General features: G+C 39.4%; 1 protein-coding gene and 1 pseudogene across 1 annotated transcript in view; both read right to left on the reverse strand.

The window, feature by feature from the left end:
- IL1RAPL2 (interleukin 1 receptor accessory protein like 2) overlaps positions 1–22616 on the reverse strand; it is a 610196-nt gene that overhangs the window by 134465 nt on the left and 453115 nt on the right.
- Positions 15294–16352, reverse strand: LOC102430050 (annotated as a pseudogene).

Raw genomic sequence — 22616 nt, forward strand, 5'->3', positions numbered from 1 at the left:
AATCTCTCCCTACATGAAGATGAAAAAAATGTGTCTTGAATTTGGGAGCAAGGTTATTGCAAATCCACAGCCACACTCATCATCTTTTCTTCTGAACTGGTTTTCCTCAGGACTTGGCTCTTTTTGTCACAGATTTGGCTTTGCTGTAGCTAAATTGTACCATTTGCAACCCTCTAAACATGTCACAAATGCTTTAAAACTGCCAGAGTTTAGCATGTATTGGCTTAGTTAAAATCCTACCCATTATTCAAAGACCATCTTAAATATTACCTCCTCTGAGAAATGTTTTCTATCAACATAAATTCTAGAATAATAATTCTAGGTTTAATACTTTCTAGCTGTGTGACCATGTGAAAATTATTTTATCTCTCAGCTTCAATTTATTCATTCAAACAACAAGGATAATCATTGTCCCTAACTGATCAAGTTACTATGAGGATTAAATGAAAAAATAATTATTATAAAAGTGCTTTGTGAGGGAGCCTTTTGGGGGCTGGGGGTAAAGGGGGAAAAAGTGCTTTGCACAGAATCTTAAGTATAATTATCTCAATAGGTGCCAGTAGTTATTGTTAGTACCACTGCTGTTAATTCTACTACCACTAATACTATTACCATATATTTATTTTGAACTCAGAGCAATTGAGTTATGTCTCTTTTATCAAGCTTTTCTAATTCTAATTTTTGTTAGGACTATTTATGTACATGGTTGAAACCTGTTGTTAACCTTCCCCAACTATTAGAATATGAGCACAAGAACCATATATTACTTATCTTACTGTGTGGTGTCTCAACATGCTTTTGTTTAATTTAAGTAAACGAAATAATCTTACTTCCTGCTGGCCCCTTTTGGCATTTTTATTTGTCCCCCCTCTTTTGTTCACTTTTAAATGAAGCAGTAGTGATTAGTGTAAGAACATTAGAAATTTCATTATAGTATTTTCCTTCTACCTTTGAATATATTCTGGCTTTCCTTTGCTTGTTCTCTCAAAGCTAACTATTTACTTAGGGATTGTGTTCACTGGGAGTAAGTGGGTAGGGGCTTAACCTTGGAGTTAATGGGAGAAATTGCAGGTCTCATTATAAGGAGGGAAAATCTTACATTTCCTTTCTCTTACTCCTTTTAAACATTATCATTTGTGCTCTCTTTTTGAACTAAGAAAGTCAGTCAATATTATTCATTGATTTATTTTGGTGTACACACCCTTATACACTGAATAGCATATAAGAGAAGTAGAAGACACACTGTCAATCCTAAAAAGAGCTCAGTTTAGCTACATAATCTTTTTCCTGAACTGTCACACAAAACCCTAAAAGATGAAGGAAAGAGTGAAAAATACTTTCATTGGGAGCATTATTAGCATCAAATCTAGGCAAAATTGAGAAACAAAGGCATTTGTCATGTGTGTATATACTTTTTCCCTGGTCCTTTAATGTAACCCCTTTTGCAGCCCTGTTCAGGTGCTGAGCACCAAATATTTTCTCCCCAGAATCAAATTCAATACCAAGTATTTATCCCTCATTCACATTCAGGAATAAATGACTGAAAACAACTTAGGAAGTTTCAGTGGGCATGCGTGAATATAGGAGTATATCATATTTTAAACATAAATCAAAACTTTGAGGCTTAAAAATATGATCTTATTGGTTATATTTTAAACATTAGTTAATAGGTGGGAGTAGTAGTAGGAACTCAAGGGATAGAGGAAAAGTTTTCCTAGGGCTTTTGAGTCCACATCACATAGATCACTTGTTCACTTATTCTGCCTACATATAATGTCCCTCCTTGGAAACTTACTGTCAAATTGGTATAAGGCTCAATAACAAAATATTAGTTTTCTCCTTTTATTTTGAAATTTCAAGACTCAAAGTAAGCTTTTGTTCCTGTGTTTATATTCTATGAAGATAAATAAGCAAAGAGAAAATTAGTATGCACTCAGATAAGCTCAACTAAGATGTTTACCAGAGGTCACATTGGGGTTATCATATCTCCCTGAGGAAAAATAAAGCAAACAAAAATTATCAAAAATATCTTAAATAAATATTTATAAATTTATGAATGTGTTCATTCCCGTTTAGGTTCATAACAGGTTTCATAAAGGCCTAGCTGACCTAGTTCTCAGTTTCCCCCTTTATCTACAACATCTCTTTATCCCAATGCCTACATAACAGTAAAAAATATTTATCAAGTAATGAAATAATAAAAATGGTAGTAGAGAAGCAGCATCTCAAGGATCAATCCATTTGATCTGTCTTATATGCTTGGCCTGTAGCCAGTATTTCTCTTTTCTCTCTGAGAGGTGACAGAAGTTTCCCTGACTAGGAAGTGAATTAAATGAACAAATGTGGTGATGTTGCACCTACATACTTGAGTATAAAGAGATAGTAGCAATACTTATATCTGACAAAATAGACTTCATAGCAATGGCCGTAAAAATTGATAAAGAATGACAATACATAATACTAAAGGAATCGATAAAACAGGAGGATATAGCACTGGTAAACATATATGCACCTAATATAGCAGCACCTAAATATATAAAAAAGCTCTTGGAGGACTTTAAGGGAGAGAGTGACAATAATACAACCATAGTAAGAGAGTTTAACACCCCACTGACATCATTGGATTGATCTTCCAGACAATAAATTGACAAGGAAACAGAGACCTTAAAAGACAAAGTAGACCAGATGGATTTAATTTACATTTACAGAACATTCTACCACAAAGTTGCAGAATATAGATTTTTCTCAAGTGTACATGGGATATTTTCAAAGACAGACCACATGTTAGAACACAAAACAAGTCTCTACAAGTTCAAGAGGATTGAAATCATATCAAGCATCTTCTCAGATCACAATTGCATGAAACTAAAAATCAATTACAGTAAAAACACTCAAAAACATTCAAACACATGGAGGCTAAATAAAATGGTATTAAATAATAAATGGGTTACCAATGAAATCAAGGAAGAAATTATAAAATTCCTGGAGACAACAGACAATGAACACACAACAAACCAAAAACTTATGGGACATAGCAAAAGCAGTCCTGAGAGGGAAAATCATAGCATTACAGGCTTACCTCAACAAACAAGAAAAGCTCTAATAAGCTATTTGATACCACAACTAAAATAATTAGAAGAAGAAAAATAAGAATAGACCAGAGTAAATGGAAGGAATGAAATAATAAAGATCAGAGCAGACATAAAAGATATAGAGAGTAAAAAAAAATAAACAATACAAAAATCAATAAAATCAAGAGCAGGTTCTTTGGAAAAATAAACAAGATTTATAAACATTTAGCCAGACTTATCAAGAAACAAAGAGAGAGGATGCAAACAAATAAAATTAGAAATGAAAGAGGTGAAGTAACAACTGACACCACAGAAATACATATGAATGTAAGAAAATACTCTGAACAACTATATTCCAACAAGCTAGACAATCTGGACGAGGTGGACAAATTTCTAGAACAATGCAACCTTCCAAAACTCAACCAGGAAGAGTCAGAAAGCCTGAATAGGCCAAGAACAGCTGATGAAATTGAAGAAATAATTTTAAAACTCCAAGAAAACAAAACCCTTGGTTTGGATGGTTTCACAGGGAAGTTTTACCAACCATTCAAAGAAGAACTATTCCAAAAAATCCAACAGGAAGGAACAGAACAAAGAACTCAGAAATTGACCCAAGCCACTATACTCAATTAATATTTGACAAAGGAGGCAAGAGCATACAATGGGATCAAGACAGTCTCTTCAATAAGTGGTATTGAGAAATTTGGACAGGTACATGCAAAAAAAAATGAAACTAGGCCACCAACTTATACCATAAACAAGGATAAACTCAAAACAGATAAAAGACAAATGTAAGTCATGAAACCATAAAAACCCTAGAAGAAAACTTAAGCAGCAAAGAATCAGACATCTCAGGTAGCAGAATTTTTACAGATACATCACCTAAGGCAGGATAAACAAAGGAAAAAATAAATAAATGGGACCTCATCAAACTCAAAAGCTTCTGCACAGCAAAGGAAACCAACCTCAAAAAAAAAAATGAACCCACTGCTTGGGAAAACATATTTGCCAATGATACATCTGATAAGGGATTAATTTCCAAAATATATAAAGTACTCATACAACTCAACAAGAGGAAGACAAACAATCTAATTTAAAAAATGGGCAGAATACCTAAATAGACACTTCTCCAAAGAGGACATACAAATGGCCAAGAGACAGATGAAAAATGCTCAATGTCACTAATCATCAGAGATATGCAAATTAAAATGGCAATGAGGTATCACCTCATATCTGCCAGAATGATTATCATCTATAAATCAACAAACAATAATTGCTGGTGAGGATGTGGAGAAAAACCAACCCTTATATACAGTTGGTGAAATGCGGACTGATAGAACCACTATGGAAAACAGTGTGGAATTTCCTCCAAAATTTAAAAATGCCTTATGACCCAGTGATCCCACTTCTTGGAATATATCCTAAGAAGCCTGAAACACAAATCAGAAAGAATAAATTCACCCCTATGTTCATAGTGGTGTTATATACAATAGCTAAGTTCTGGAATTAGCCCAAGTACTCATCAGTAGATGAGTGAATAAAAAAGCTGTGGAACATTTACTAGTACACCATGGAATACTATGCAGCTGTAAAAAAGAAGGATCTCTTACTCTTTGAGACAGCATGGAGGGACCTGGAGAGAATTATGATAAGTGAAATAAGCCATTCAGAGAAAGACAAGTATATGATCTCACTTATATATGGAGTCTAGTGAACAAAATAAACTGATGAACAAAATAGACCCAGAGACATTGAAGGATGCAACAAACTTTCAAATGTCAGAGTGAAGGCTGAGGGGTGGGTACAGATTAACCAAAGCACTTATATGCACACTAGTGGCCCAGTGCACAAAATTCATGCACAGGGGGCGTTCCCTCAGCCCAGCCTTCATCCTCTACAATCGGGGACCCCTTGGGGGATATCCAACTGCCGGTTTAGGCCCGATCCCTCTCACAATCTGGGACCACTGGCTCCTAACTGCTCACCTGCCTGCCTGCCTGATCGCCCCTAACTGCCTCTGCCTGCCTGCCTGATCGCCCCTAACTGCCCTCCATTGCTGGCCTAATCTTGCTCCCAACTGCTCTCTGCTGGCCTGATCTCGCCCCCAACTGCCCTCCCCTGCTGGCCTAATCTTGACCCCAACTGCTCTCCTCTGCTGGCCTGATTTCGCCCCCAACTGCCCTCCTCTGCAGGCCTGATCTCACCCCCCAATGGCCCTACCCTGCCGGCCTGATCTTTCCCACAACTTCCCTCTCTGCCTCAGCCCCCACCACCATGGCTTTGTCCAGAAGAAAGTCAGATGTCCAGAAGATGGCCGGTCAACCCGGTCTAATTAGCATATTACCCTTTATAGGATAGGATAGCTTAAATGGGGGGGGGAGCCTTTTTCAGCAGGGAGGAGATGCTCTTGGCAGACAAAAATACATAATCCCTGTATTTGGACTGATAGCCAGCCATATGCACTATACTGCCAAACCAGTCATTATAAAATTGAACTGCTTTCTTATACCTTACACCGAACAGCTGTTGCCCTTAAAACCCCTTCTCAGCCCTCACCTTAGGTTCTGCCTTCACACTTCACCCAGATTAGGTTCTGATTGGTCGGTTTCTATGCCAGTCTGCGTCAAAAGCTCTGCCTCCTAGGCAGCCATTGGCTCCTTGCACTTCACCCAGATTTGGTTCTGATTGTTTGGTTTCTATGCCAGTCAGCATCTCCAGGGCTATCTCCAGGCCTGATCAGAGAGGTGGGGCTTATCAGCAGTCCCCCCTGAGGCCTGGAGAGAAACAGACTAGAGAGAAACAGAGGCGTGGCTGCTGACGAAACCTGGAGAGAAAGAGAGAGGCAACAGCTGATCAACAGCTGCCACGGAGGCTGCAGATCAGACCCTGACTCTCTCTTCGGGCCTCTCTTTGGGCCTCTCTCTGGGCCTGATCCACAGCTCCCTTGGCAGTCAGTGCTGGGTCACCACAGCAACCCAGCACTGACTGCAGGACTGACTGCTGGTCGGTCAAGCCTTTGTTCACTCAGGCCCCTGGGTTTTTATATATTAGAATATGTATGACCCATGGACACAGACAATAGTTTTGTGAAGGCCTGGGGAGGGGGTGGATGCAGGGTGAAGGGTGTTAATGGGGGGGGGGGGGCAATGGGAACATCTGTAATACTTTCAACAATAAAGATAAATTTAAAAAGAAAAAGAATGTTTTTTTTTAGTTGCCCAGTTCTAGATCAAGGAGACCTGGTAGCAGAGAGCCTGTGGCTTTTAGCCCATTGGTTAGCCTTGCCAAGGCCTGGGCCATTTCTCACAACATATTGCAAGGAAAAAAATAACTTTGCATGGAAACCATGCATTGTTTAGATCACACCCTTCCACCATATATGGTTCTCTTCTTTCACTGTCTGAGAAATTTTACATCTCTGTAAAATGTAGAAAACTGACAGCACTGCAAAATGATTATTGTCCATAGACATGAAATTCTATCCACTGGTCTCCCCATACATAGACTTTAAATGAGGCTACTGTGCCTCTACTTGCACATCCATTTTAATATTTCTGATCTATATGTCCTTTTTTTTCTTGAATTCTCCCTCGAATTGGCTGTGTAATACCTCATCAGGTTCCGCATTAATGAGTTAAAGGAAGTCTTTAGCACTTGTTCATTTTTATATGTATATGAGAGTCGTGACTTTACATTTTTTTGTAAAATCATCTTTCAACGACAGCCACAGTAAGGATATAAAACTCCTCTCTCCCTTGGGTATCTAGATGCAGTGGATAGTCAATTTTAAAAATTAGGAAGGTTTTGGCTAATAATTCAGACCCTTCAGATGTAGTTATTAGCAAGTTATGATTTCCTCATGTTTGGTGGACTAATCTCTTTGTTGAGCTAGAGTAAGCAAGCTGGCTCTTTTCATTTTTGAAATGGACAGTAAGACCAATGTACCATGGCATCAAATCAGCCCCCCAGGACAGCCTGCAAGCCTATTTGCAAAAGGAGCAAAAGGAACAGTCAGCACCAGGAAAATGTTCTTCCCCCCACCCCCACCCCCACCCCTTCATCCCCATATACACAAGCTATAGCAAAATAAAGAAATTCTGCTGACACTGTCTTGCCTGAACAGGGAAAGTAAATTTTTACAGACATTCTGTACTCAATGATTTCAGCAACTTAGGTGCCATTCCTGAACCTGCCATATGTAGAATGGTTGAAAAGAGCTGACTTTGTGAAGCCAACTAGCTTCCTTAATTATAGAACGGTATTCTGGGACGAGTGTTCAGCACATACCTTTGGGGCTATTCACACCTAAGCCACCAAATGATGTGGTAAAATTGTTGTTGTGTTTTTTGTTGTTGTTGTTGTTGTTTTTTGTTCTTTTGTTTTTTAATCAGGGCTTTGGGATAGGTCTGCTTTTAAATGGTGATCACCACAACTTGATACTATGGAGAAAACAACTTTCTGACTTTTTAAGGTCTTGAAGGAACAAAATTAATTCTTAAGGAATGGAAAGAGAACTTCAGGATGAAGGTCAATGAGATGTGGTCGGGGAAATGGATAATAGGGTAAGGGTTGACCAGGTGGTGCAGGGAAACATTTTAGTGTCTGTGGCTCCAATGTCAATTGTGAGACTTGCATCCATATTTTATACCTTAAAGCAGCATTACCTGGCAGAACACTGCATTGAGATTCAAAAAAATACAGATTATCTCCTTTTCTCTGCCAATGGTTACACTGCAATATTAGGCTTGTCACTTAGCTTCTCTGCAGTTTTGATATTTTTTACTTGTAAACTAGAGTTATAAGTTTAAAATGGATAATGTTTGTTCTTAATTGGAAAAAAAGTTACAATCTTAAAAGGAGGATGTTCATTAGAAGATGATGTTTAAATGTAAGCCATTATTGACAACATGACACATTTTTTAAAAATTTAAATAAAGCAATAAATGCCAGTCTGACCAAAAATGCAGTCTTAATTTGGAAAATCAAGATTTTTCTAAAAGGCCACATCAGCTCTTACTACATAAAAAAAAGTCTTTTAAAGTACAGGACAGGTTTGCACTTCAATTTAATTCTATTAAAAACAATGCTAAATAAATATAAAGACAGTTTCTAAGATGAATTACAAAGCTGTTTCTCTCTTGTTATTACTTAATGTTTTCTTGTCACTAGTCCTGGGCCAAACCTGAGAATTAGTGGGGGATCAGGAGAGTGGATTTTACAGAATTTCTTTTTTTTATTTTTTCCCTTTATTGAATTTCTGGAAGTATTTCTCATGCACACCGAACTTTTAGAACTTCTAGGCTTAGAAGACAGGAATGATTTCAAGGACATGTGAAAATAATATCTCAATGGATTTAAAATGATTAGTGTGGATAAATTTTGTTTTTTGTGTTTTTATTTCAAAACCTAATAACACTTTTCACTTCTTAAGCACAGTTGCTATTGACCATGTTTAAATTTAAAGCCTTCCCCCAAAACTGAGGAATCTGAAATTTCCAATCATTATACTTAGAAGTAAAAGGTAGCCTGAAAACCCCTATCACATTTACTTTCCTCTTTTCTCTACTGCTCTTGGCTGGAGAGAGAGTTCTGGGTATGTCAGCACAAGTTCCACCTGGGACCACTCTAAACTCAGATAATAGATTTAATGAGCTCTAAATGGGTTGTTGACCTTCTTCCAACTCATTAATGCCTTTCAGCATCTCTCCTCATTTCTCCCCGTCAGCTTCTTTCCTCCAAATACAACTTCTCATGGTATTTCACTGACAAAAGCTGTGTGACCACCTAATAATTCAAAACTCTCTTTATAGAGGCTCATCTGTCAAAGAAGCAAGTTTTAAAATCATTTCATTGCATCCCTGCATTTTTTGTCAGTTTGCTCCAATTCTGAAACATATACAGCTCTGAAAGTCTGTAAATCTGCCTATTATCTTTGCTAATACATGTTTAAGCAACCTGTCTTTGGACCAGCGAAGAATATTCCAGCTAAGGTTTTTAACATACTTTAAATAAAGCACTTCTAAAGCACTGAGCTATAAATTCAGATTAACAAGCATTGGCAGAGATTCTGATACACTGAACTAATTTTTCTCTTTGAGTAATTATTCAGTGGATAATATTTGAATGGCTCTCTAAACATTTGTAGGTAGTTTCTAGAAGTCTGAACTGATGTGTATCCGAAAGAACAATGATTTGTTTGGTTTTTTTCTAACTATTCCAACTAACCCTGAGCTCTTTCTTTGAATGTACTCAAAGGCAGCTTCACAGTGAATAGTTTATTGTTCTCTAATTGCCATCTTAGAGGGCTTTTCACTCTCAGCTGTCCAGCCTGTAGGCAATTGAAGGCAAGGACCAAATAACCTCCTTCTCCTCTATCCCCCAAAACCCCTAGCGCAAAGACAGTCAGGAAATACTTGTCAATTGATCTGAGGACAATACACTCCAAGTCATAATATTTTACAAGATGAAATGCAACTATTAAGTTGCTGTGAAGCAAGTCTGGGAGATATCAGCATATCTAACTGAAGTCAGACACACACAATAAGAGGTCTATTCACTGTGGCCATATCTATAGGCAGAATCCATTGCTCCTTCCTCTGTGCTACCAGAGAATGTATTTCACATTTGTTTGATCCTGTCTTGGAACATAATTTCACACATATCTGTCACACATATTTGATCATGAACTTCTTGAGGGTATGAATCAAGTCTATCAATGCTTAATATCTCTAGGACTTAGCACAGTCTGGCACAAAGGAAACAATGAATGAGTATTTTGTGATACTTACGTATATGTGTGTTGTGTATGATTCAGGATTAGGGATGTTCAACACTATTTTCACTAAAAGCTGAGGATGAAAATAGTTTCCTAAGGATCCTTTATGATGCTAGTACTATGGTTCCATAAAAATACTATAAAAATTGAAATTAGCAAAATTCAAATAAGAAATCTATATCCAAATATAATAAAACATAAATCAGTTTTTTATTATTTGGATGTGAAGGATTATATTATGGTGACTTTGTAGAAGGTATTTATTCTCTTTCATATAATAAAAAGAAATATTATCATTTATTATCTACTATATGTCAGGCATTGTGGCTGGTGTTTTCACACACATTAAGTACCTTATATAATGTAATTATCACAACCACCCTCCTAGATAAGTATCATTAGTTCCATGCTTCAAATATAAAAACTGAGGATCGGAAAGGTTATTTGTTTGAGGTCACACAGGAAATTAGTGGCAGAACTAATCCAAGGTTTTGAATTCACACCTTGTTAGTGTGACTTCACAGCCTAACTTTGGGACTTGATATTATTGCTACTGGCAAAATTATCTGGCACATGACTAGCCTCTTCCCTCTCAGTATGTAGATTACAGCCTTATATCTAGGGGTAAATAATACTTGTGCAAATCACAATTAATACTATTTTCTTCAACACTTCTATATAGTTGATCTCTGATTAGGAAGAATATCTGAGGAAGACTAGAGGGCAAAAACTAGGTACAAAATAGCAACTTAAAGTGGAAGTTGTAAATGCAGGTGATTGGTTAGTGTAGGTGTTAATGAGAAGGATTTACCAGTTATTTACAGACTGATTGCATGTTTATACATAAGCCTTGGGTAACTTATAAAAAAAACTTTGGAGATTCCTTGCTGAATCCTTTCAGCTGCCTCCTTTCAAGGAACCTCTCTAAACACTGACTGCGACTCTACAATTTTATCCCACTTAGTCACAGTGGCAGCATTAGTTTAGGACAATAATCTGGCGTAATATACCAGTAGCTCCCGTCTACTATTCTAACCTCATTTGGAGCCTTTCTGATTCCTCTTTAGTCTTCTCCAACTTCAATGGCCTTCTTTTAGGTCTTTGACCAAGCCAAACTCTTTCCCTCTTCAGGGCCTTCAACCTGTTCTTAAGTGCTTCCTGGAATGCTTTTCCCCTAGAGTTACCCTGGCTAACTCTAAAGCACCCTTTGAGTCTCAGCTTAAATTTTCTTCCATGGAAAGAGCTTTCCTTAGGCACCCATTGGCCCAATTTAGAATACATTCAACTCACTATTCTCTCTTATTGTGCCCTATTATTTTCCTTCATAACCTTTTACTATTAGTCATCATGTACTTATTTTTGCATTTATTTGTTTAATGTTTTTCTTTAAAACAAGACTCTAAGCTCCAAAAAGGCAGGGGCTATATATGTTTGGTCATCATCTATTGTATCCTTAACAAATAATACTGTGCCTAATTTGTGATACATGCCCAATACATGTTTGTTGAATAAATGAATGAATCACCACAACTTAGGTAAGAATCTTCATGTAGTTGTCAGAGACAGGAGAATTTATTTAGTGTCCAAATGAAACCTGGTCCTAGAACTAGAAGAAATTTCCCCTCTGTTTTAGTTTATTAGATTACATCTGAAGTATCAGGTCCACATTTCGGATTTTGAAAAACTGAAGAGTACTCAGAAGAGAGGTAGCTGAATGGTAAGTGGAAAAGAAAACATTTATCAAGCTACTACTATATCACACACTATACTACATACACACACATATATATATATATATATATATATATATATATATATATATATATATATAATCATGTATACAAATGTTCTTGTTTTGGCAGCACTTGCTGCACCTCCCACAGCCCATTAGCTACTTAGGAAGGAATTAGGGACGGCTACAAGGTCAGGCTTAATTATGCCTGGAGAGCTCTGCCCTCCAGGCTGGGACTTGTTTGTGGCCCTGCCACAGGTGAGCCCAAGGCTTGATCCTAGAGCAGGGGTGGGCAAACTTTTTGACTCGAGGGCCACAATGGGTTCTTAAACTGGACCGACCGGAGGGCCGGAACAAAAGCATGGATGGAGTGTTTGTGTGAACTAATATAAATTCAAAGTAAACATCATTACATAAAAGGGTACGGTCTTTTTTTTTTTTAGTTTTATTCATTTCAAACGGGCCGGATCCGGCCCGCGGGCCGTAGTTTGCCCACGGCTGTCCTAGAGCCACTCCTTAATATATAATAAATATATATAATAATATTTAATAAAACTAGTAAATGTAAATAATGGTGGATAAAGCTGAAAGCTCTAGAGCCAGATTGCCTGGGTTCAAATCCTTACACTGCCACAATTAGTTATGTGACCTCTGACAAGTATATATGGTCTCAACATTCTTTTCAAAAGAGGACATACAGAAGGCCGAGAGACATATGAAAACATGCTCAAAGTCACTAATCATCCGAGAGATGTAAATCCAAACGACAATGCGGTACCATCTTACACCTGTCAGAATGGCTATCAACAAATCAACAAAGGACAAGTGCTGGCGAGGATGTGGAGAAAAAGGAACGCTTGTGCACTGCTGGTGGGAATGCAGACTGGTGCAGCCACTGTGGAGAACAGTATGGAGTTTCCTCAACAATTTAAAAATGGAACTCCCATTTGACCCAGTGATCCCACTTCTAGGAATATATCCCACAAAATCAGAAACACCAATCAGGAAGTATATATGCACCCCTATGTTCATAGCAGCACAATTTACCATAGCTAAGATTTGGAAACAGCCTATGTGCCCATCAGCAGGTGAGTGGATTAGAAAACTGTGGTACATCTACACAATGAAATACTATACTGCTGTAAAAAAGAAGGAACTTTTACCATTTGCAACAGTGTGGATGGACCTGGAGAGCATTATGCTAAGCGAAATAAGTCAGTCGAGGAAAGATATCACATGATCTCACTTATTTGTGGAATGTAATGAACAACATAAACTGATGAACAAAAATAGATCCAGAGGCAGAGAAGCATTGAACAGACAGTCAAACCTCATAGGGAAGGCAGGGGAGGGTGTGTGTGTGTGTGTGTGTGTGTTAAGAGATCAACCAAAGGACTTGTATGCATGTATATAAGCATAACCAGTGGACAGAGACCTGGGAGGTGGGAGTGGCTGAAGAGGGGTTGATGGGGGAAAAAGGCGACATATATGATATTTTAAACAATAAAAATAAAATAAAGTAAAATACAAAATGGGGAAATAATAATAACCATCTCATATGTTTGTTATTAAAATAAAATGAATTAACATGTATAACACAAGTAGAACAATGCTCAACCAATAATACTACATAAAAATTACCTGTTAATTTAATTCTCACAAAATATCTTGTGGTAGCAATCATTTCCCCATTTTGAGGTTCACATAGTAGGGAGTCAGTATTTGAGCCCATATCTACATAGTTGTAAAGGAATTGGGGGCAGGTTTTAATATGACCTCACATTAACAAACAGGTTTGGAATCTATGGGTTTTAAAATCTGAGAAGAATTTAAGGTGGTGGGGGCTGTCACAGGTAGTTGGGCAATAGTAGCTGTATTAAAAAAGGTTAATGCCTGTAGTAGAAAAGGATTATGTTTATTCAATATTAGTCAAGAAAGTAAAAGTAGTAGTGATGGTTAGAGTTATAACCCACCCAGAAAGTGATTTTTTTAAAAATAAGCATGCTTCAACAATGGAAAAGGCTGGTTTTTAAGGATGTAATTTACTTGTCACTGAACACATTCAAAGAAAGACCAAGTGGCCACTTGTCATAGGTGTTATAGAAAGGATCATTTCATTGGGAGAGAAGCTGAACAAGATCAACACAATAATTCTATGCACATTTATATTCTATAATTGAAATATAATAAAAGAAACATAACAACACGTCCCATTTACTTCAGAACCAAAATGTCAGCAGACAGAAAAATCTCTGCTGAGAAACATGCTCCTGCTGTTCTAACTAGTGTCTGACAGCTACTGTGTATTTAGCTGTACATTTGTTCACAGAACATCATGCTAGCTAAACTGGTATTTTGAAAATCCTAAGCAGTCTATATGTTCTGTCATTATTATTGCTGTTATAATTATTAATTACTTTTAATTCAGTTCATAAAACTGGCATTATTTAATGTGTAATAATTATTAAATATGTATGACTACATATTTAAAATGTGCATAAGCTCCTAAGTGAAGGACTTGGAATGAATTAAATGAAATCTTCCAATCTGGAGCACACTCAAAGATTATATATATGATATGTCTCAAAATCTTTTCCTTGATAGCTAAAAATAACCCAAAAGAAAACAGTGGCAGGATAGGAGAAACTACATGTATACCATTATGTTGAGGGATTTTTGACCCAATCAAATAAGTCTCCCTGTCTTTAAAACATCTCCTGATCTTTCCAAAATGGCTAAGATAATAATCTTGAATTCCATTGTTTAAAAACACTGTCCTCACAAGCCAAGGATATGGGTTCAATCCCATGTTGTTTAGTGATACTCATTCTGTTTCATGGTTCCAAACAATTTAGATTAAGAAGCAAAATCAGATTAATATTTGTACCATTGTTTATTTAAAGATGATAGCTTCAGAAAATGCTGGAACAGATGCTTTTCAAACACCCATATCTTGTTGATTTCATTATCGTTGCTGTTAATCCTCACCCAAGGATATTTTTTCCATTGATTTTTAGAGAGAGTGGAAGGGAGAGAGGGAAGGAGGGTTGGGGGTGAGATAGAGATAGAGAGACAGAAGAGAGACATCAGTGTGAGAGAGACACATCAATTGGTTGCCTCCCACATGCACCTTGACCAGGGCCAGGGATCGAACCTGCAACCCAGGTACATGTCCTTGACTGGGAATCAAACCCATGACCCTTTAGTGCATGGGCTGATGATCTAACCACTTAGAGACACCAGCCAGGTCATCATTTTGATTTTTAATAATCATCTTCAGTTTCTTATTTCTAATAAAATGTATTTTTAATAGTCATCATTTTTTTAATTCATCATCTTAGACTCAATGACTTAACAGCAGTGGGTTCAGGCTGGCCAGGTCCAGGGCTCTGTGGGCCTTGGTGGCAGGCCCAGCTACAACAAACACATGAAAATGGGTAGAGGGCAGGGGGAGGAGAATTAACAGATTTGGTCTTGAATTTGGGAAGTTGGGTGGAAAAGTGATGATCCTTGGGGCTTGGGATGAGGACCAGCAGGAAGAAAGCTCTCTGATGGGGGCCTGGGCAGGCCCAACTGGATGGGTTGGTACCCTTGGGGCTGAGCTGAGAGGGAAGAAAAATGAGGCTCCCTCCCCTGAGGACAAGACACTTGGCTCAGTCTCCTCCTGCCCCACACCATCCATGGAAGAGATGGGGCCCACATCCCCTCGCTCATCTCACTGGCTCAGAGGCTGTTCCAGGTTGAGCCTCTGAAAGAAGCTTATGCCCAACTCATATGTGCTGATCATGATGGCACAGGAAGGGGCAGCCTTGATGATCCTTGGGAGGAAGCCTGTGAAGAGTCCCCTGGTGCCGGATTCAGCCAGGATCCTCCACAGCAGCAGCCAGCTAGAGTCTGCGTGCACGGGTGACACGCTCACAGCCTCCACCATTCCCAGCACAACCTGGCATTGAGTCTTCACCGCATCGAAAGTTAGAGTCAGGATGACAGCCATCATCCCTGAGATGCCACCAGCCACAAAGCTGATGCCCACTGATGTCTGGTCCTTTGGCCTGCGCCCACTCAGCCAGCTCTTTACCAGTTCATAGTTGAACCCATGCAAGGCTGAACAGGCACATCCCAAAGAGCAGTGTGGCCCCAGCCGAGCCACAGTGAGTGCCAGCCGCCCTGAGCTACAGAGGTTCAGATACAGGCACCCAACTCCCGGTATGACACATGCTGTACCAGCTCTAGGGGGCTTATTACACTCATGGTGACCAAGCGGGCCAGTGCACCAGCCACCATGGGTGCATAGAAGTCAGAGGTCAGGGCTCAACCACACAGGAAGACCCTGAGTTGGTCATAGGCCGTGAAGTACATGGCCGTTGCTGGCACAGTCATCACCAGGGTGGCTGGGAGACCACTCCACAGGATCCTGGTGCCCTTGTGTCTCACAATCTTCACAAAGACATTCATAGTGCCAGTGAAGTGAGTGGGGTCCTGAAACCAGGTGACACAGTGGGCACCATATGTGCACAGGTACAGGGGTTCCAGGACACCATTGCAGTAGAAGAAGCACTTCCCTGCGGGTTGGAGAGAGGAGGGCAATTTGGTATAAGAGAGGCTCCAGAGTCTGGAGGGAGGTATCAGCTCGCTGGTCACTGAAGGGTGTTGAGACTGCAGGCAGACCACCACATCCAGGGGCGTCATGAAGATGGAGGTGACCACAGCTCTGGCACCTGAGGCCACCATCTGTTGGATTGGGGCTGATGCCCCCAGGGTCCTGGTCAGCCATCTTGTAGCTTCAATCTGGCTTTAGGATGGTACTTGCATGCATAGCTCGGAGCGTGAGGTCTGGCAGGCCCATGGCGGGTCAGCGACCAGTGTGGGTCCTCGTGAGTTCACCTTGCTCCAAGGCCCAGGAGCAATAGTCATCACTTTTAATGCTACATGTTCAGTTGGTTTGACATTTGGATAGTTATGTTCCCTTTGGGAGGAAATATTTTCCCTTCTACTTACCTATGTCACAGGTGATGAAAGGCAGTATAACATAGCAATTAAGATTATGAGCTCTGGAAACAGACAAAAATATATTTGAAATTCCACTTTGAGATTTAATAACCATAAGATTTTGGCCACATTAGTTACATATCTAAGTTTAGGTTTCATCATCTGCAAAATGAGGCTAATAAATAGGGGTGTTTTTTTTGAGAATGAGATAAGATATGTAAAGTGTTTTAGCAGTGGACCTGGGCACACTAGGTACTCTATTAATGGCTGCTATTACTGTTATTATAATGCACTGCATGTGGAGGCTAAAGAGCCATGAGACCTCCTCCATCATTCACTAAATATGTAATCTGGCCCAAATTGCTACACTTCTTTGAACTTCTGTTTGCTCATTGTAACATCAGGATGATAGGAATGCTCACCTAGATATGTTGTGAGGATTAAATAATATGATAAATGTACATCACTCACCACATAGGAGGAGCTCTATAATTATTAGTTTAAAGAATACAACAGGAAAACCAAAAATCTCTTCATTTTAATGAGGCCTCTTTCTAAATAGTCTGATTACTGAATTTAATTCATATGGGTGGTTAAGTGCTATCTTTCTGCATTGATATTAACTGTGAGATCAACAAACACTTTTCTCCATACCTAAGTGATGTAGAGACTTAGGTTCCCATATCCTAGGGATGCAATATAATTTAGTTTTGCAGATAATTCCTAAATCTGTATTTCCTGCCTTGACTTCTCCTCTGAGTTCCAAATTCATGTACAGTTTTTACCTATCTCCTTTACATATCCACCTGGAAGTCTACTGGGTATCTCAAAATTAATATGACTTTAAAAATAAACCTTTACCACATATATAGCCAAAAATCTATGGCATATCTTTCACTCTATTCTTCCTCTCACTCTTGGATCTTTTTGAATCTACATTAAAGCATATCCTCAATATACCTATTTCAACTGCTACAACTCTTGGCCAAGCCTCCATCATCTCTCAGCTGGACAACTACTAAAGCATATTAATTGGTCTTCCCACTTCTATGTTGGGACTTCATATATTTGCATGAATCACTTATTAAATGTGGTCCTCCTTGGAAGAGCATGAGGCAGTTCTGTGCAGATGAGGCAGTGCCTGGATGGGTTAAAAGCTGAAGACTGCTAACACACTTTCAGTAGTTGGGGCAACAAAGTGCCTTGTTGAAGGGAAATCTGAACAGTGCGATCTCATGTGCATCACAACTGATATCCTAATTGAAACCCCTTTTCTGTATGGTTCCAGACTTAAATGGGTAATTCTCTGATATTCCCTTAGCATTGTAGAACATTAAAATTTTATGAATTTGAATTTTCTCAATGGCTCTATAGCTAGGCATTCCCATCCCAATTTTTTCACATAAGCAAACATGATCAGAGAGGTGGTAACTCAAGGTCATGCAGGTAATAACTAGTGAAAAGGAGACTTAAATTATTACTTTGATTCTAAACTCCAGCATTCTTTCTACCATGCTTCACTGCCTCCCTAACCAGAGAGTTTATTGAGCAGAAAATTCCATTTCCTATCATGCTTCTCAGCTGAGGCCTCTCAGAGTCTTTTTTCTCTATTTGTTCTTTCTGCATAGGTGCATGTGTGTATGTGTATGTGCATGTGTGTTTATTTTTATTACAATAAGTGTGGGTAAAACTGATACATATATTAATAAAAAGCAAAGGCAATCTTTAAAGTAATCAGGTTAAGACCTTCTTGGAAAGACTTGTCTGATCAATAGTAATTTTGACTGGTTTCTAAAAAAATCAGTTGTTCTTTATGAAAATTATTTAATGATAGTGCTCTAAGTAGGTGTTTATACATGAGGAAGTAGTTGAGACTGCATCTAATCTCTATCAATTAATCCATTAAAGACATTTTAAGATGGCTTTGTATGTTAAGTACATGCTGAAGACAAAGTTCCACATCCAGCAAACCCATATGTATTATTCACATTCAGAAGGAATGATTGGTAAGTAAGCTTCAAAGAACTTCTTTAGTGTCAAAGCCCAAAGTCTTGCCAGCTGATTTTAGAAAGAGGTCAAACCTTGTTAATTAGTCAGCCTGTCAGCCTGTCAGAAGAATCATGTAAAGTTGCAGGTAATAGCTCATTAGCAAGAAATAGGTATTTTTAATTATGACAAGGTCAATAAAGTGATATCTTTCCGGATTTGAGAGAATATTAAAGATAAGGAAAATGTCTTAGAGTAGAATGAGATCCAAAATCAAATATAGGAAACCATGTATGAAAAACAGAGCCTGATTGTCTCATATGTTTTTGATTCTCTGGAGGCCCAAAGAAGCAAGTCCTCAGAATTAAAACATATATGAAAAACAGAGCCTGATTGTCTCATATAAGTTTTTGATTCGCTAGGGGCCCAAAGAAGCAAGTCCTCAGAATTGCGTAGCTGCTTAAGAGAGAGGGAGAGAGAGAGAGAGAGAGAGAGAGAGAGAGAGAGAGAGAGAGAGAGATAAAAGATAGAAACAGCACCCTAGCTGGTTTTGCTCAGTGGATAGAGCATCTGCCTGCGGACTGAAGGGTTCTGGGTTCAATTCTGGCCAAGGGCACATGCCTGGGTTGCAGGCTCGATCCCCAGTAGGGGATGTGCAAGAAGCAGCCGATCAATGATTCTCTCTCATCATTGATGTTTTTATCTCTCTCTCCATCTCCCTTCCTCTCTGAAATCAATAAAAATATATTTAAAAAAATAGAAACAGCAATGATGGTAGAGAATCACTGATGGACTGCCTCCTGCATGCCCCCAACTGGGAATTGAGACACAACCCAGGCATGTGCCCTGACTGGAATCCAACCATGACCTCCTGGTTCATAAGTCAATGCTCAACCACTGAGCCAAGCTGGCTGGGCGGGTAACTGCTTCTTAAGGTGGTCAATAGTGACTCAGGGCCTTGCTCACTGGCTCCTATAGTCCTCCTTTTTTCAGGGACTACTGTATCACCTTGACTGCTTCATTAAAAGCCAAAATGTACTAGAGCCATCTTTAGTTGCAATCCTCTTCTAGAGTTGGACTCAATGTGTGTAGGGAAATTTTCTTTGTTGCCTGCCTAAAACAGGGGAGGAAAAGAGAGGGGTTTTAAGGTAAGGGCAATGTCCAAAAGATACATATTGGCAAGTAATAACAGCTACCATTTAATTAGTACCTGCTACTCCAGAAACTGCATCACATATTTTGTATATATATAAAAAATATTAAAAATATATATAAATTTTAAATATATATAAATTTTAATCTTCACAACAGTCTTTGAAAGTAGATAACAGAATTATCCCCATTGGGACCCCAACATGGCAGCTGGCAGGATGGCAGGGAGGGGGAGAGTGTGAGTGAGTAAAGGAGCGAGAGTGGAGTGTGTGGACATGTGTGGTGTGTGTGATGGTCAGTGAGGGACAGTTAGAACTTTCAGGAGTCTCAGGGACCGGCAGATCAGGATCTCCAAGAAAGGGAGCACCTGCTACCACCACAGCACTCCCTGGTGGGGTACGGCTTTGGTGCAGAGCCAAGGCTATCTTGTAGAGGGGAGCAGTGGAGGCCAGGAGCTCAGCCATACCAACACCAGGCTGGTCTCAGACACCATCCTGGAACTGTGCAGGGAGCTGCTTGCCAGCCATAACCCGTGTGGGACCACCACTGTGCCCTGGAAGTGAGTGCCGCAGTACCACCCTGTGGGCTCCCAGACTTCTGCAGTGAGCACATGCTATAAAGACCTCCTGCACAATGTGTCCTTGCCCACATGCCCAGACCAAGTGTCCCAGGATCCCATACTCCAGGACCCCATGATATGAGTGCAAGCCAGGGGGACCCTGCATCTTGCCTCCACCCCAGGCCCAGCATTGTGCTTCCAGGGTGGTACCGCCCCACCCCAGGACAGTGTTGCTCGGGTGACCCAGCACCACCCAACATATGCTCCACCATGGGCTCCAGGACAGCACTGCCATTGTGACCTGGAGCAACAGGGTGCACCTAGCACTAGGCAACAGCTTCACACTGCCTTTGTGAGCTGGAGCCACCTGGCATGTGCCCCACCCTGGGCCCTGGGACTGTGTTGCCAGTGCGACCCAGTGTGCCCAGAAAGTGCACTGCCAGGGTGACCTAGGATTCCACCCTGCCTTGGGTTCCAGGGCCACACAGCAATTTTGCATGCCAGGGGGTTCTGGCCCTCATGGGGAGTCACTCAACAGAAGAACTGAGCATGCACCTCTGCTGAACCCCAGCATCTGAACTGGACAACTGAGGGACCAGATCCATGGGAGAAGGGGGTATGCCTCAGAGAAGAGACAATAAAGGCATGAGACTCAAGGCAGACCCAGTCTCTGGGCTAACAGTCCCCTAACCATTGGACCAATATGGGCTTCAACCTATTGGACCCCAAGCATGGTGCCCAGGGACAGAAAGAGACAAAGAATGGGGAGACAAAGAAACAATCCCCAAAGGAAAGAAAAAGAAGATTACCAGAAAAGGAACTAAATGAAATGGAGGCAATAAATATCTCAAAGAAAGAATTCAGAGTAATGGTTAGGAAGATGCTCAAACGTCTGGATGAGAAATTCACCAACATATTTAAGAATCAAGAGGACATGAAGAATGATATAGTGGCAATAAAGAACACAATGGAAGGTTTCAACAGCAGACTAGAAGAAGCAGAGAACCAAATCAGTGAGTTAGAAGATAGGGTAGGGCAAAAAAACAACAACAACAAAAACAAGCTAAAGAGCAAATGGAAAAAAGAAAAAGGAGAATATAAAGGAGCTTTAGGACAACATTAAATGAAGCAACATACACATAATAGGCATAATAGGGATGGCAGAAGGACAAGGAGAGGAAAAAAGGAATAGAAAACCTATTTGAAGAAATAATGACAGAAATCTTCCCTGACTTGGGGAAGAAAAATGTCACACACACATAAAGAGTGCCAAACAAGATGAGCCCAAAAAGATTCACACCAAGACAAGTAGTAATGACAAAGAATCTTAAGGGCTGTAAAAGAGAGACAGAAATTTACCTACAAAGGATCTCCCATTAGACTATAAAATGACTTCTCAACAGAAACACATCAGGCCAGAAGGGAATGGAATGAAGTATACAAAGTGATGCAAAGCAGGGGAATGAATCTAAGAATACTCTATCCAGCAAGGTTATCATTCAAAATTGAAGGTAAAATCAAGAGCTTCGGAAAAAAAAAAAAGGCTAAGGGAGTTTATCACCACCAAGCCAGCAATATAAGAGATGCTAAAGGGACTACTATAAAAAGAAGAAATTGAAGGGAAAGAGGAACACTGCCACAAAGAATAAAAATGGCAACAAACAAGTACCTATCAATAATAATCTTAAATATAAATAAATTAAATGCTCCAATAAAAAGACATTGGGCGGCTTAATGGATAAGCCACCCATATATATGCTGACTACAAGAGAACGCCCCACCTCAGAACAAAGGAATAACACAGACTGAAAGTAAAGTGATGGGAAAATTTTTGGGGGGCAAATGGAAATGAAAAAAAAAACGCTGAATAAAATAGACCTCAAAGTGAAGGCCATAACAAGAGATAAGGATGGCCAGTTCATAATATGAAAGGGATAAATACAACAAGAGGATATAACTCTGGTAAACATATAAGCACCCAACACAGGAGCAAGCAACTACATACAAAAACTTCTGGAAGATATCAAGGGAGAGATCGATAGCAATACAATCATAGTAGGGGAGTATAATACCCCATTTACATCACTGGATAGATAACTCCTCTAGACAAAAAATGAACAAGGAAACAGCAATCCTAAATGACTCACTATATCAGATGGACCTAACTGACATCTTCATTACACTTCATGCATATAAGCATAACCAAAGGACACAAGACACTGGGGGTAGGAGAGGCTGGGGGAAGGTCAAGGGGGAAAAAAAGGAGACAAATGTACTACTCTTTGCAATATTTTAAGCAATAAAAAAGTTTAAAAAATAAATAAAAATAAAAGCAAAATAGTAGGATGAGAT

The sequence above is a fragment of the Myotis lucifugus genome, unplaced genomic scaffold (assembly GCF_000147115.1).
Source record: "Myotis lucifugus unplaced genomic scaffold, Myoluc2.0 scaffold_2, whole genome shotgun sequence".
NCBI classification, from domain to species: domain Eukaryota; kingdom Metazoa; phylum Chordata; class Mammalia; order Chiroptera; family Vespertilionidae; genus Myotis; species Myotis lucifugus.